General features: G+C 41.9%; 1 protein-coding gene across 1 annotated transcript in view; it reads right to left on the bottom strand.

The window, feature by feature from the left end:
• IVNS1ABP (influenza virus NS1A binding protein) overlaps positions 1-6542 on the bottom strand; it is a 28549-nt gene extending 22007 nt beyond the window's left edge. Inside the window, exon 1 of the mRNA XM_079981395.1 lies at positions 6159-6542. The gene's annotated coding sequence lies outside the window, so the exon portion shown is untranslated. The remainder of the gene's footprint in view (positions 1-6158) is intronic.
• Positions 6543-14046: the final 7504 nt, after the last annotated feature.

Below are 14046 nucleotides of genomic sequence, written 5' to 3'. Positions count from 1 at the left end.
CGTGACCAGGGAAAAGAGTCGGCGGAAGAAGACTGGAAGAAGTTTAAAGACTATTTGCAGAAATATTGTAAAATTAATGAATGTTAGAATGATGTTGGATAGAAATTAAATGGTTTCCAGCTGTAATGCTCAAGAGATACGGAAAATAAGGTTTTGAAATAAGTAAAAGAACTAATGGTGAGGATTTGCTGAACAAATAATTTGAATTGGAATATAAGAAAGGGAGGTGTGAGGTCGGGAAAATAAGTTAAAAGAAAATAAGTGAATGGAAACTTTACGTGTTTTTTAATTGTTTTTATTTCTGTATTTTTGTTGTCTTTCTTCTTTTTGTCTCATTTTTGAAAACTTTAATAAATATCTTATATAAAAAAATACAATACGAACACTTTTTCCAGAGACAACTGGGCACAGCATTAATTAAATTTTCTGCCCATCATCAGTTCATTTGGATTTCTTCCTAAATCTATTTCCACTATTTCTGACTCGGCTGAATACTCTGCTTCTACTTCAACAGGTTCTGAAGATTAGCTTCGTCATCCTAGGGAGTTTTGTCACTGTTCCTCTTGTTAACAAACATGATAAAAATCAAACTACAGTAAGTACTCTTGAACAAATCCATCCTTTATAATTCCCCTATCCCTCCTCTGTGGGTATGTTTCTCCACTAGTGCAATACTCCAATTTTGGGAGTTTTAGTGAGGTGTAGCACCATCTATAAAAGGTAAAGGTACCCTTGCCCGTACGGGCCAGTCTTGACAAACTCTGGGGTTGTGCGCCCATCTCACTTAAGAGGCCAGGGGCCAGCGCTGTCCGGAGACACTTCCGGGTCACGTGGCCAGCGTGACATCGCTGCTCTGGCGAGCCAGAGCCGCACACGGAAACGCCGTTTACCTTCCCGCTGGTAAGCGGTCCCTATTTATCTACTTGCACCTGGAGGTGCTTTCGAACTGCTAGGTAAGCGGTCCCTATTTATCTACTTGCACCTGGAGGTGCTTTCGAACTGCTAGGTTGGCAGGCTCTGGGACCGAGCAGCGGGAGCGCACCCCGCCGCAGGGATTCGAACCGCCGACCTTTCGATCGGCAAGTCCTAGGCGCTGAGGCTTTATCCCACAGCGCCACCTGCGTCCCTTTCAGCACCATCTATATGTCGCTTTTAATATTTAGGTGGTGCTCAACTTCTGTGGGGGTTACATTCCAGGGACAGCGTGTAAAGCCAAAACATACCGTATTTTTCGCTCTATAAGACGCACCAAGTTTTTGGAGGAGGAAAACAAGAAAAAAATATTCTGAATCCCAGAAGCCAGAACAGCAAGAGGGATTGCTGTGCAGTGAAAGCAGCAATCCCTCTTGCTGTTCTGGCTTCTGGGATAGCTGCGCAGCCTGCACTCGCTCCATTAGACGCACACACATTTCCCCTTTCTTTATAGGAGGGGAAAAGTGAGTCTTATAGAGCAAAAAATACGGTAAATGGCCAAAACATTATGGGTTCAATGGCGGGTGGGGTTGCCAAAGTCTTTTCACCCCAAACACCTGCCCCGCCTTTCCAATTAAAAAATCCAAGTGCATAAAGCTTGAATAATTTCAAGTTGCTAGTTACCTGTGGTTTCTTTAAACTGTGTGGAAAGAGATTTAAGGCTAGCCATTCCCACTGCGAGTTGCAGACGGCCTCTTCTATTTCTCTAGTCCTCAATCTATTTCCCATTATTCCCTGGGACTCTCTTGTTGTACCCCTATCTAGATCTAACAACACACCGCACGTGAGACCAAACTCCTTTCACTAAATTCATAGCTGTCCAACGAACAGCCAAGAAGCAGTTAAGTGACATCTTTCATCTTTTGTCTGAAAAGATTGAACATGGAGTTTTTGCGTCCAGGATGGGTTAGTTCCCCACATTCCTTTTCTGTTAAGGAGCAATTCACTGTAGGCACCAGGCTAAAGCGGTCCTTTTTAACCAGGTAGCTCTTTAAAAGGTAGCTCTTTGGGGGGGGGAGTATTATTGGGTTATTGCTTTTATTCAATCAATCATAATAATAATAATAATAATAATAATAATAATAATAATAATAATAATGGCATTTAAGCTTAGGGTATTCCTTTCTCCATAATGCCCCCAAACTGCAATGCCTGGCGTCTCACTCGCGATTCCACTGGCCTCCTGCCCAAGTTCAAGTTTTCGTTCCTGCTTTTCAAAATTTTCAGCACAGACATAAACTGACTGGCAAACTATATCAGTTGATTTGTTTTATATATGGCACTCCCATACTCAAGACCAGCCTTATTTGAGCAAGGTTCCAGAGTGAGTCATTGTTTCTTCAACGTAAGTTCAAGTCTTTATTGCTTGGCCTCCTATAACTTTTTTTTAAAAAATGCTTATGATGCACACCTTTCAAAGGGTGCCAAGCTAGACGTAGTTTTAAAAAGCTGGAAAACCAGAAAGCTGTTGCCCCAAACCATACTGATGTTCAAAGTGCTTGTTTCACAGCTTAAACACAAAGTCATTCTTAGTGACAGGCACATAAGAAAGAGAAATGCGGTCACCATCCGTCAAGAGGAGGGGCAAAGAAAACCGTTCTGCAAAGTTCACAGCACAAACTAAATCCAATTGCATCCAGACACTGGTTAACTACAGAAATTCTCTTACACCTTTCCTGGAACACAGCTCATCTACCTTGCCCCATACGCGAATAAAAGTTTAGCCATCATGAGCTCATGATGCATCAGACCCAAAACAATGCATGACGCATGAGAGAGATTGCTCTACAACCTCTGAAGCACATTTTGATCAAAAGCAACACTCCGGGAGGGCTGCTTACTCTCCTTTCCAACCTTGCACAATGTTTCCCAGATCTAAATACCGTATTTTTTGCTCTATAAGACTCACTTTCCCCCTCCTAAAATGTAAGGGGAAATGTGTGTGCGTCTTATGGAGCGAATGCAGGCTGCGCAGCTATTCCAGAAGCCAGAACAGCAAGAGGGATCGCTGCTTTCACTGCGTAGCGATCCCTCTTGCTGTTCTGGCTTCTGAGATTCAGAATATTTTTTCCCCTTGTTTTCCTCCTCCAAAAACTAGGTGCATCTTGTGGTCTGGTGCGTCTTATAGAGCGAAAAATACGGTAATCTCCCTGAAGCTGTTCTTAGATTGGAGGAGGGGAGGAGAATGCAGGTAAATCGTACAGGTACTGTACCTGCATTTCCGCCTTCCAAGGTGAACAGCAGACTTGTCCGCAGACTCACATGAGATTTAAGATGGGAAACATTGAGTCCCTCACAGATGCTATAAAATAAGAATAAAAAAATGTATACAGACCTCAGACCTCCCACATCACATCCTAGTTTGAGTCTCAGAAAAATGTTTTGCATGTTTGTACTACTACTAACTAAACATGATACTGCTAAGCGTATCTTTTTTGGGGGAGGGACTACACAGTGCATGCTAATCGGTGCTATAAACTTCTGCGAGACACTGCAATTTTAAGTAAAACTGGCCGGGTATTTTGCCTTTCCCCACTAGCTGCTTTCTCACTTAAGAGTCCCACAAACACGGTTCCAGATATGTAATTTACTTTTACAGACAATTCATCAGGAATCTCAAAGGGTGGAAGGAAGCAGTTGGCAGCGGCCAGGAGGATTTTGAGCATAAAAAAGGCTGATGGATTAGAAGTTAAGCTTGTTTCTCTCACTCCTACCCCTCCTCAACATAACCTAAAGGGGCTTCCAAACACACATTTTACATGTAATGTGTAATTTGCCCTGTCCCTAGTGTGTTTACGTATGATTCTGCTACTGTTTTAACTTGAGCAGGTCCATTTGGAGTAGCAGACGTTATAGCAGGGGTCAGCAAACTTTTTCAACAGGGGGCCGGTCCACTGTCCTTCAGACCTTGTAGGGGGCCGGACTTTATTTTCGGGGGGGGGGATATGAATGTATTCCTATGCCCCACAAATAACCCAGAGATGCATTTGAAATAAAAGCACACATTCTACTCATGTAAAAACACGCTGATTCCCGGACCATCCGTGGGCCGGATTTAGAAGGCGATTTGGCCGGATCTGGCCCCCAGGCCTTAGTTCACCTACCCATGTTATTTAGAGGCTTCACCACCAGCCGCCAACAGCCAAACACTTTATTGTATAGCACTAGAACGTCACATCCTGAAATCACAACACAAACCATTTTTCCCAATATGATTTTTATTTATAGCTATATACGACCGTCCAACTGAAGGGCTGGACTAAGATAAATGCACAGTTGTCTAGAAGACATTATGGTCCTTGACATATGGCTGACTGCCTCTGTAGGCAGGCCAAGAGCAAAATCCCAGACATTTATTTAATATGTGAGGCAAAATATAGGTTTCTCCCACTGAAGCAAACGGAAAAAACAGAAACATAATCCAGAGAACTGCTCAGGCCTTGCCTAATTATAACCCAGAGAAACCGTATCTGCCTCCGGATTGGCCAGCGTGGCTTTTGCTCCCCACCCAATCACGCCTTCAACTGCAGCAAGCATTTTGGAGCAGATGCTTTTCAGCTCCATGTGCTTGGCAACAGGACGGGGCAACGTGGAGAAAGAACAAAGGCAAAGAAGGAGAAAGGAAAACCTCCCCTCAAATAAGGAAAACCCTTCAAAACTTGCGGTAATCTCCTGATTCTTAGCGATTGTAGCAAGGTAATAGGCAACATGCTTCCTCACCCCAGACAAAAACAAAAAGGAACATGCACTGGCTTCCTGTCAGCTCACCCTTTTCAGAAACAGCCGTCAAAATGGGGGTGGGAGGAAATGTACTATGGGGCAAATGTGCCGTAAACCTTTGAAGCTGCTGGGATTAGTTAGAACTCTCCAACCTCACTTTCTTTTTTCCAAAAATTTTATTCGTTTTCACAATATTATAAACAAACAACACAAGACAAACAAACATAAACCATAGCCTTATTGAAAATTGCAGTTAGTAACTTTGTTAAGTGACTTCCTCGCATCCCCTTGGTTCAATTTCATTGCATGTCCTTTTAACGGTTTTCCAAATCCCAATTTTTATTAAAATTAACTTAAACATTAACATCCTTAGATCTTCACCTTATGGAATCCTTAGATCTTCACCTTATTTATGTTAAGTGATGAATTAATATGTTTAATTCCAGCCTCGCTTTCAAGGCTGTCCCACCTGGCAGACCATCCAGAATCATTTGACAAGGAGAATCTAGCTTATTTTCTTTTACACAGGTTCTCACCTTCTAAATCCCTGGTGGACGTTCCTTCCTTGGAAGAGGCTGGATGGTCCACCTGTCAGGGATTCTGTAGGTGAGATTCCTGCACTGCAAGGGGTTGGAATAGATGAGCCTCATACACCTTTCTAACTCCATTTGCTGGCACAGCAGAGCCAGCACAATACACCACACCAAAATGAAGGGGGTGGGCACCCCATAACTAACACGAAGCCTACATCTACTTCCCGGTGTCGTTTATCCATGACGCCATGAAACATCGTCAGGCACTACTGCGAATAGGGTCACACCCACCACTGCAATAACCCACCTAAAAAATCGAGGGCAGCATGGCACAGCCGCGGTTCCCTTCCTCTCTGGGGGAAAAAAGTACGCAAGCCTGCGCACACCTCAAAATAAAACAAGGTATAACCTCAATTCCAACGCACTTGGAGGGTGCGCGAGGATCATCCGTCGGCGGAAATAACAGCAGAGACAGGGCGCGCAAATCCTCCTTCTCCAGACATCCCTTCCGCCATTTGCGGGAAAAACCGGGTTGCTTCTAAAAGCACATTTGCACACACTACAATGGGTCCTCCTCCCCCAAAGTATTCCTCCTGCACCATTAAGTGGCACCACCCAATGTTTCAAGTCAGCACCCCACGCCATCCGAGCGCCCTTCAAAGGAAAAGAGGTCTCGCCCCTCTTTTGGCTTCCCCAGCCCTAAATCGCCTCGCCGCGCGGCAAGATCCTCCCGCCCCCGCCCCCGCTTACTCGGAGGTAAGCCCCATCGCGATCAAGGAATGAGACGGGCGGCTTCACAAGGTCGGGGGACAAAAAGAATCCCGCGCGCGCCGTGCGCTTTTACGCACAAGGAACCCCGATTCGACTTCGACTGCGCCACGCGGTCGCTCGCTGGAAAAAGAGGCTCTGGTGGGCCTCGCAGCCCCTGCTTACCTGGTGTCTCTCGACGCAGGCGATGCCGCTCATATTGAGAACGTCCAGGCCGCTGAGGAGGAGAAGGAGAAGCTTTGCGCTCCGGCTGTGCGCGCAGCGCGTCGAAGGCGGGGACGGTTGGGGAGGCGGCGGCCACCAAAGGCGCAACGACGCCAGCCGCGGCGAAGGGAAGGGCGCTTTCGGGGGAAGCTCGGCTGGCTCCGGGCCTGGGCGGAGAGGAGAAAAGGGAGGAAAGGAAGAAAAGGAAGCGCTTGGCGCGCAGGCAGCAATAGCCGAGAAGGGCGCCGAGTGGCACGGGCAAGATAGACGCAGAGGCCTCCACACCCTCCTCCTCCTCCAGCGACGACTACCCGCCTTCTGCGGCTACCGCAGCTCCGGCTGGAAGGAGGCGGGTGGGGAAGGACGCTCCTGCCGCCGCCACTCCTCCTCCCTCCCCCTCGAGGGGACTCTTCGCGAACCAGTAGCCTTCCGCCTCTCCAAAACTAAGCGCGTTTGGAGAGGTGGGGAGCTGCGCGAGGAGAACGCGGATTGCTGCGCTGGCCGCCGGGGAGGGAGGGCGGAAAAGGAGTCCCGCCGCGTGCGAAGCTGCAGAAGCGCCTCTTGCGCCTCCCCCTCTATTTTTTGCTTCTTCCTTGCATCGCCTCCCGCTTGCTACAAAGTGGGTCAGGAGAAGAAGAAGGCGATGATAGGGGGGAGAAGGAAGTTGCTGTTCCTTTGCTGCTAAGGATTGTTGTTGTATTTCTTGGCGTCCTTTTTTTTTTTTCAGGGGGGTGGGGAAGAGAGGGCGTCGCTGCCAACCTGTTGTGCGTTTTCTTGCGCAGCAAACCGGAGGAATTCATTGCACTGTCATTTGCAGCCCTCGCGTATTTTTTGTTCCGCTTGGGTAACGGGAAAGAGGAGGGAAAGAAACCGATATAACCATTTATTTTTATTATTATTCTTACCTTCTTTTTCTGCAATTCCTAAACCTGCCCTGCTGCGTGCTTGTTCGGTTGCAGAGGGTGGGCTGTTTACTGTATGCCCATGTTGAGTGGCGAGTCTGTACGCAGCTTACTCGGGAGTAGCGAGCCCCGATGCAAGCGGCGCAAAAACACCCGTGCATTGGGGCGGTGCGCAAAAGTGCGCTTCATTTTGCAGGGACGCAAGGTGCTTTTGCGGCGCTTATAAGCACGCTTCACCTTCAAAACAACCTTGTCAGGCTGGCGTGGCAGGCGTCCTTTGTGACTTTAGCAGTAGTTACGCGGCGATTTTTTTAAAAACACCTACATCTCCAGCTCCACAGTAAATAAACCTCCGTCCTTTTCTAGACTCTAGGCACGCCATGGCCGCCCAACGCACATTCTACACCTGCCCAAACCCCAACTATGTATACTGTATATGCAACTCTGGGTGTATATGACGAAACAGAGTGTAATCCTTTAAAGCTTGTGCCATAATAAATTTGTTAGTCCTTAGGATGCCACAAGACTCTGTTGTTTTTACTACAAGAGACTAACAGAGTTATGCCTCTGAAAGAGATTAGCCGTGCATACAAATTACAATCCTGTGACTTTGTCTTTTCTTCCCACCCTCCCTCCCTCCAGGCAGTAGGTACCTAGTAAGTCCACTGTCAGATAAGGAGCCACTAAATTTCCAGACCTCATGATACCAGTTTTTTTTATTCCAGTGAAATATAGGCTGTTTTATCTACTGAATTAGGAACAATTCCCTGTGACAGATTTTGCTTTAGACTTACTTGCAGTCTATCTTACAACAGCTTTTCGCTGATAGACATGGGAATATGCCCATAACATTTTTTCTTTCTTTGGAAATGTCAGCATCTAATGATTAGAAACCAAAGCTATACATAAAAGGTAAAGGGACCCCTGACCATTAGGTCCAGTCGTGACCAACTCTGTGGTTGCGGCGCTCATCTCACTTTATTGGCCAAGGGAGCTGGCGTACAGCTTCCGGGTCATGTGGCCAGTATGACTAAACCGCTTCTGGCGAACCAGAGCAGCGCACTGAAATGCCGTTTACCTTCCCGCCGGAGCGGTACCTATTTATCTACTTGCACTTTGACGTGCTTTTGAACTGCTAGGTTGGCAGGAGCAGGGACCGAGCTACGGGAACACACCCCGTCGCGGGGATTCTAACTGCCGACCTTCTGATCGGCAAGTCCTAGGCTATGTGGTTTAACTCACAGCACCACTCATGTCCTTATATATACATACTGCTCAGCATAACAAGCACTATAATCCAGTTGACCAGCCAGCGTCCTTTGTCCTCAGAGCAAAAAGGTGACAATAGATGCAAGAGAACTCAATATGTAACCAAATGATCTATTTATTTCTGTTTGCCCATTAGTAGAGATGGCTAACAGAAGAATCTCTGAACATTTTATAGCCTGCAAAAATTAGGAGGTCGCTTAAACTATGCGATAGTTTTCGCTTTAGAGATAAAAATGTTTGCTTTGCTACTAACTCTGTGGGCTTTGCACACAAACACATGCACGGTCGTAATGAGTGATAAGAAGAGAAGAATTCGCAAAACAAAGTTGGGACTCCAGCTTTTATCACAGGCTAGAGCACAGATCACAGTAGGCGAATTGCAGGATTTCAAAGAAGTAGCTTTTAAAATAACCACATGAATACGCCCACAACAAAGCTAGCTCCCCCTCCGGACGCTCTCAAATACTTTCCACGCTCCTTTCCAATGTTTAGATGATGCCGCCACGCCTTCGCTTGTGCAATTTTTCTCCCTTCCTCCTGCTCTGATGTTCTTTTGAAGTTTCAAATAGGTGCATCAGGCACCTTGAAATCAAATAAGAACAGACTGGGAATATCAAGATTGCAAGGGGGTGGGAATGCTGAGTGCTAGGCATTGGTTAGCTATTTCTTGTTTGTTTGTTTTTATTAAAATTTTTTCCATGAAAAACTCCAGTCATATCAATTTACACATCACATATTTTAGCTTATTGGACCTCCCTCAACTTCTCTGACAATCATTCGTAGTTCGAATCCTATTTTCACATTCCTTAATTTTAATATTGCCATTAAACACTATATTTCTGACCTTATTTGCTTTCTAACAATATTCCTTGTATTTTCACAAAGCTTCTTTAAAGCACACTAGCGTTGTACAGTCCTCACATACAGTTTTCAAATACTCCGTAAATTAAGACCCCAAGGTGGTTATCACCAATGGAGGCTAAGGCCTTGAAAAAACTCAATATGGAGGCCAAATGGCCGAAATATTGGGAAATAATAGAAAAAGATGGAGATAACTGGAGGTTGCAGAGTATGGAGAAAATAAAAGATAAAGTGCGAGATTGGCTTCATTATGCTCAGATTAAAGAAGTTTTTAAGTTGGACAAAAAGGTAGGATTCCAGGTGGAAAAATCAAAGTTAGAAACAGAACTGTTAGAACCCAGCTCTAAGATACTTTCAAGAATGTATAATTTGCTGTTAAAATGGAACACACAGGATGAAACGGTCAAATCAGCCATGATAAAATGGGCACAGGACATAGGGTACAACATCATGTTTGCTGACTGGGAAAAGTTATGGACCACAGGTTTGAGATTTACGGCATGTAATGCCTTGAAAGAAAATATTATGAAAATGATTTACAGGTGGTACATGACCCCAGTCAAGCTTGCAAAGATATACCATGTGTCTGATAATAAATGTTGGAAGTGTAAAGAAGCTGAAGGAACATTCTTTCACCTCTGGTGGACTTGCCCTAGAGTGAAGGTTTTCTGGGAAATGATTTATAATGAACTGAAAAAGGTATTTAAGTATACCTTCCTTAAGAAACCAGAGGCCTTTCTCTTGGGCATTGTTGGTCAGAGTGTGCAAAAGAAAGATCGAACCTTTTTTATGTATGCTACAACAGCAGCAAGGATACTCATCGCTAAAAGCTGGAAAACTCAAGAATTACCCACACTGGAAGAATGGCAGATGCAACTGATAGACTATATGGAATTGGCGGAGATGACGGGCAGAATCCGAGACCTGGGAGAAGAACTGGTGGAGGAAGATTGGAAGAAATTCAAGGATTATCTACAAAAATATTGTAAATTGTATGATTGTTAAGAAAGATGTAAGATTAGCAAAAACATGGCTTCAACAAACTAGTTATAAAGAATACAAATTTAAATTTAATTGGAAGATGAAAAGATAAATTTTGGATAAGTAACATTTTATAATTAAGTGTCAATAAGAGTATGTTAAATTTTAAAATTTGAGATATTAATACTGAAAAATTATATGAATTAAACCAAGTTAATAATTTGCTGGTAAAATTTATGAGTTTAGAAAGCAGGAACAAGGGTTGTGAGGAAGTCCAAAGATGAATATGAAATGTGGATTTTGGAAAAGATTGTGTTATTACCTATGTATTTTATTGTTAAACTAAAATTTAATAAATATTATATATATATATATATATATATATATATATATATATATATATATAAACAAATACTCCGTAAATTTTCCCCAGTCCTCAAAAAACCTGTGATCCTTTTGGAATCTGATTTTCCCAGTTAATTTATCCAGTTCTGCATAGTCTGTTAATTTTGTCCTCCATTCTTCAAAAGTCGGTACTTCTTCTTGTTTCCATTTTTGGGCCAACAGTGTTCTTGCTACGGTGATTGCATACTGAAAAAGTTTACAGTCTCTCCTATTTATGTCCATTCTTGTTATTCCCAGCAGAAAGGTTTCTGGTTTCTTAACAAAGCTATATTTTAGCATTTTCTTTAGTTCATTATATATCATCTCCCAGAACCCCCTTACTTTCTTACAATCCCACCACATATGCATGAATGTACCTTCTTTCTCCTTACATCTCCAACATTTGTTACAAGATTTGTACATTTTTGCTAATTTTACTGGTGTCATATACCACCTATATACCATCTTCATAACATTTTCTTTCAATGTGACACATGCTGTAAACTTCAGGTTTTCATTCCATATTCTTTGCCAATCATCCATTTCTATGTTATATCCTAAATCTTTGGCCCATTGAATCATGACCACTTTTACTTCCTCATCCATTGTATGCCATTCCAACAGAATTTTATACATTTTGGAAATTATCTTACAATCATTATTGACAATTTCTGTTTGAAATTTTGAATCTTTTTCTTTGTACCCTTTTTCTTTCACATCCTTTTTAAACATTTCACTTATTTGATAGTAGTGCAACCAATCATAAACATGTTCTCTTACTTGTTCGTATGGTTTTAATCTCCACTTCTCCCCTTCCTTCACCACCAAATCTCCATAGGTAATCCAGTCACTTCTCATATTAATTTTTTTGACACCTATAACCTCTAATGGGGATAACCAATGTGGGACCCCCATTTCTAATATATTTTTGTATCTGTCCCAAACTTCCAATAACGATCTCCGGAAGATATGATTTTCAAATGATTTATAACCCTTTTTCTTTTGTTTCCAAAGGTGCGCGTGCCATCCAAATCTGTTATCAAATCCTTCCAAATCCAGGAGCTTTGTATTTTTAAGTTTAATCCATTCTTTTAACCAGCAAAGACATGATGCTTCATAATATAACTTCAAATCTGGCAGGGCAAAGCCTCCTCTTTCTTTTGCATCTGTTAATAATTTATATTTGATTCTTGGCTTTTTGCCCTGCCAGACATATCTTGAGATCATCCTTTGCCAATCTTTAAAGATCGCCGCTCCTTTTAATATTGGTATTATCTGAAATAGAAATAACATCTTTGGTAGCACTGACATCTTGATCATTGAGATTCTACCCCAGAGGGATAGTTTTAGTCTTCTCCATACTTCCAGGTCCTTCTTAATTCCATTCCACACCGGGACGTAGTTGTTTTGGAACAGATCAATATTTTTTGGAGTTAACCATATTCCCAAATATTTCACCTTTTTAGCAATTTCAATACCCGTTTGTTGTTGCAATACTTCCATCATTGTTTTTTCCATATTTTTGGCTATAATTTTGGTTTTCTTCCTGTTTATTATAAAACCTGCCACCTCTCCAAATTTTTCAATTTCCTCCAGTATCTCAGCTGCAGTCCCCATCGGTTCTTCCACCATCAAAACTAAGTCGTCAGCAAAGGCTTTAACTTTATATTGGTTTTGGCCTACTGTCACCCCCTTTATGCTTTCATTTTTCCTTATTGAATCTAAAAAAACCTGAAGGACCATTATGAATAATAGTGGTGATAGCGGGCAACCCTGTCTGGTACCTTTAGAAATTTTAATTTTTTCTGTTATCATATTGTTCACTATCAACTTCGCTTTTTGCTCCGTATATATTGCCTTTATTCCATTAAAGAAATCATTCCCCATTTCCCTCTGTTCAATATTTTTCAACATAAAGTCCCATGATACGTTATCAAATGCCTTTTCGGCATCCACAAACATCAACATTGCTTGTTTCTCATTCCTGGCTGTCAGATACTCTAAAATATTTATGACATTCCTCACATTATCTCTCATCTGTCTGCCAGGAAGGAATCCCGCTTGATCTTCTTGAATGATTTCTTGTAAAACCTTTTTTAATCTCTCTGCAATTATTCCTGCAAAAATTTTGTAATCCGTGTTTAATAAAGAGATTGGTCTGTAGTTCTTTACTTGAGTTAAGTCCGCATCTTCTTTTGGAATAAAGTTTATAAATGCTTCTTTCCATGTCTCTGGAATTTCTCTCTCCTTTAATATGTTGTTCATTACTTCTCTCAGTGATAACATTAGGGTTGTTCCCAATTCTTTATAATACCTTGCTGTAAAACCATCTGGTCCTGGGGCTTTCCCATTCTTCAGCTTTTTTATCGCCGCCTTCATCTCCTCTATATCAATTGGGGTGTTCAGCCTTTCTTGTGCTTCTGTCGGGATCTTTTGCACCTCTTTCTCTTTTAAATATCTTTCTATTTTTCTCGTGTTGTTCTTTTCTTTTCGTTTATACAATTGTCTATAAAAGTCCAAGAATCCTTTTCTGATATCTTTAGGGTTAGTTATCTCTTCTCCTCCCATTTCAATTTTATTTATTATGTTTTGCTCCTTTCTTTTCTTGATCTGCCAAGCAAGCCACTTTCCTGATTTATTTGCGAATTCAAAGTTCTTTTGTCTCAATTTTTTGATGTTCCATTCCACTTCCTTGTTTATTATCATTGCAAATTGAGTTTGTAGAACCTTAATACTTTGTTTAATTCTTACGTTATTTGGTTTCTTGATTAATTTTTGTTCATTTTCCATAATTTGTTTTAAAATTTCTTTCTTTTCTTTCTCTCTATTTTTCTTTTTGATCGAATTCTGTTGTATAAAGAACCCTCTCATCACCGCCTTGCTTGCATCCCAAACTGTACTCATCTTCGTTCCTTTGTTACAATTATCTTCAAAATATTCTTTCAATTTCTTCTGTGCCTCTTGCACAACTTTTTGGTCATCTAGTAGATAGTCATTCATTCTCCATCTAAATGTTCTTTCTTCAAAGCCTTTAAGTTCTAATTTAATGGGACTATGATCTGAGATAACTCTCGGTTGAATTTCCACTTGAAGAATTCTTGGAGTTAATTCATTTGATATCCAAATTTGATCGATTCTGGACATTGACTGATTTGGTTCCGAATAATATGTGAACTGTTTTTCCAACGGGTGTCTTAACCTCCAAATGTCTATTAAGTTACAATTTTTAACCATTTCAAAAAAAGTTTTGGGTAGTTTTCCTTCTTTCGATCCATTGTTCCTTAATCTGTCCATTTCTGAAGACACCACCCCATTCATATCTCCCATCACAACTATCTTTTGATCTGCAAATTCCAACAGCTTTTCTTCTAAATTCTTATAAAAATCAGTTTTATTTCCATTAGGTGCGTAGATCCCGACAATCATTATTTTTTCGCCTTGCCAATTAATTT

The sequence above is a fragment of the Podarcis cretensis genome (assembly GCF_951804945.1).
Source record: "Podarcis cretensis genome assembly, chromosome: 6".
In the NCBI taxonomy this organism is placed as follows: Eukaryota; Metazoa; Chordata; class Lepidosauria; order Squamata; family Lacertidae; genus Podarcis; species Podarcis cretensis.
Note: the sequence above shows the minus strand (reverse complement) of the source record. Positions and strands in the feature narration are given on the sequence as shown.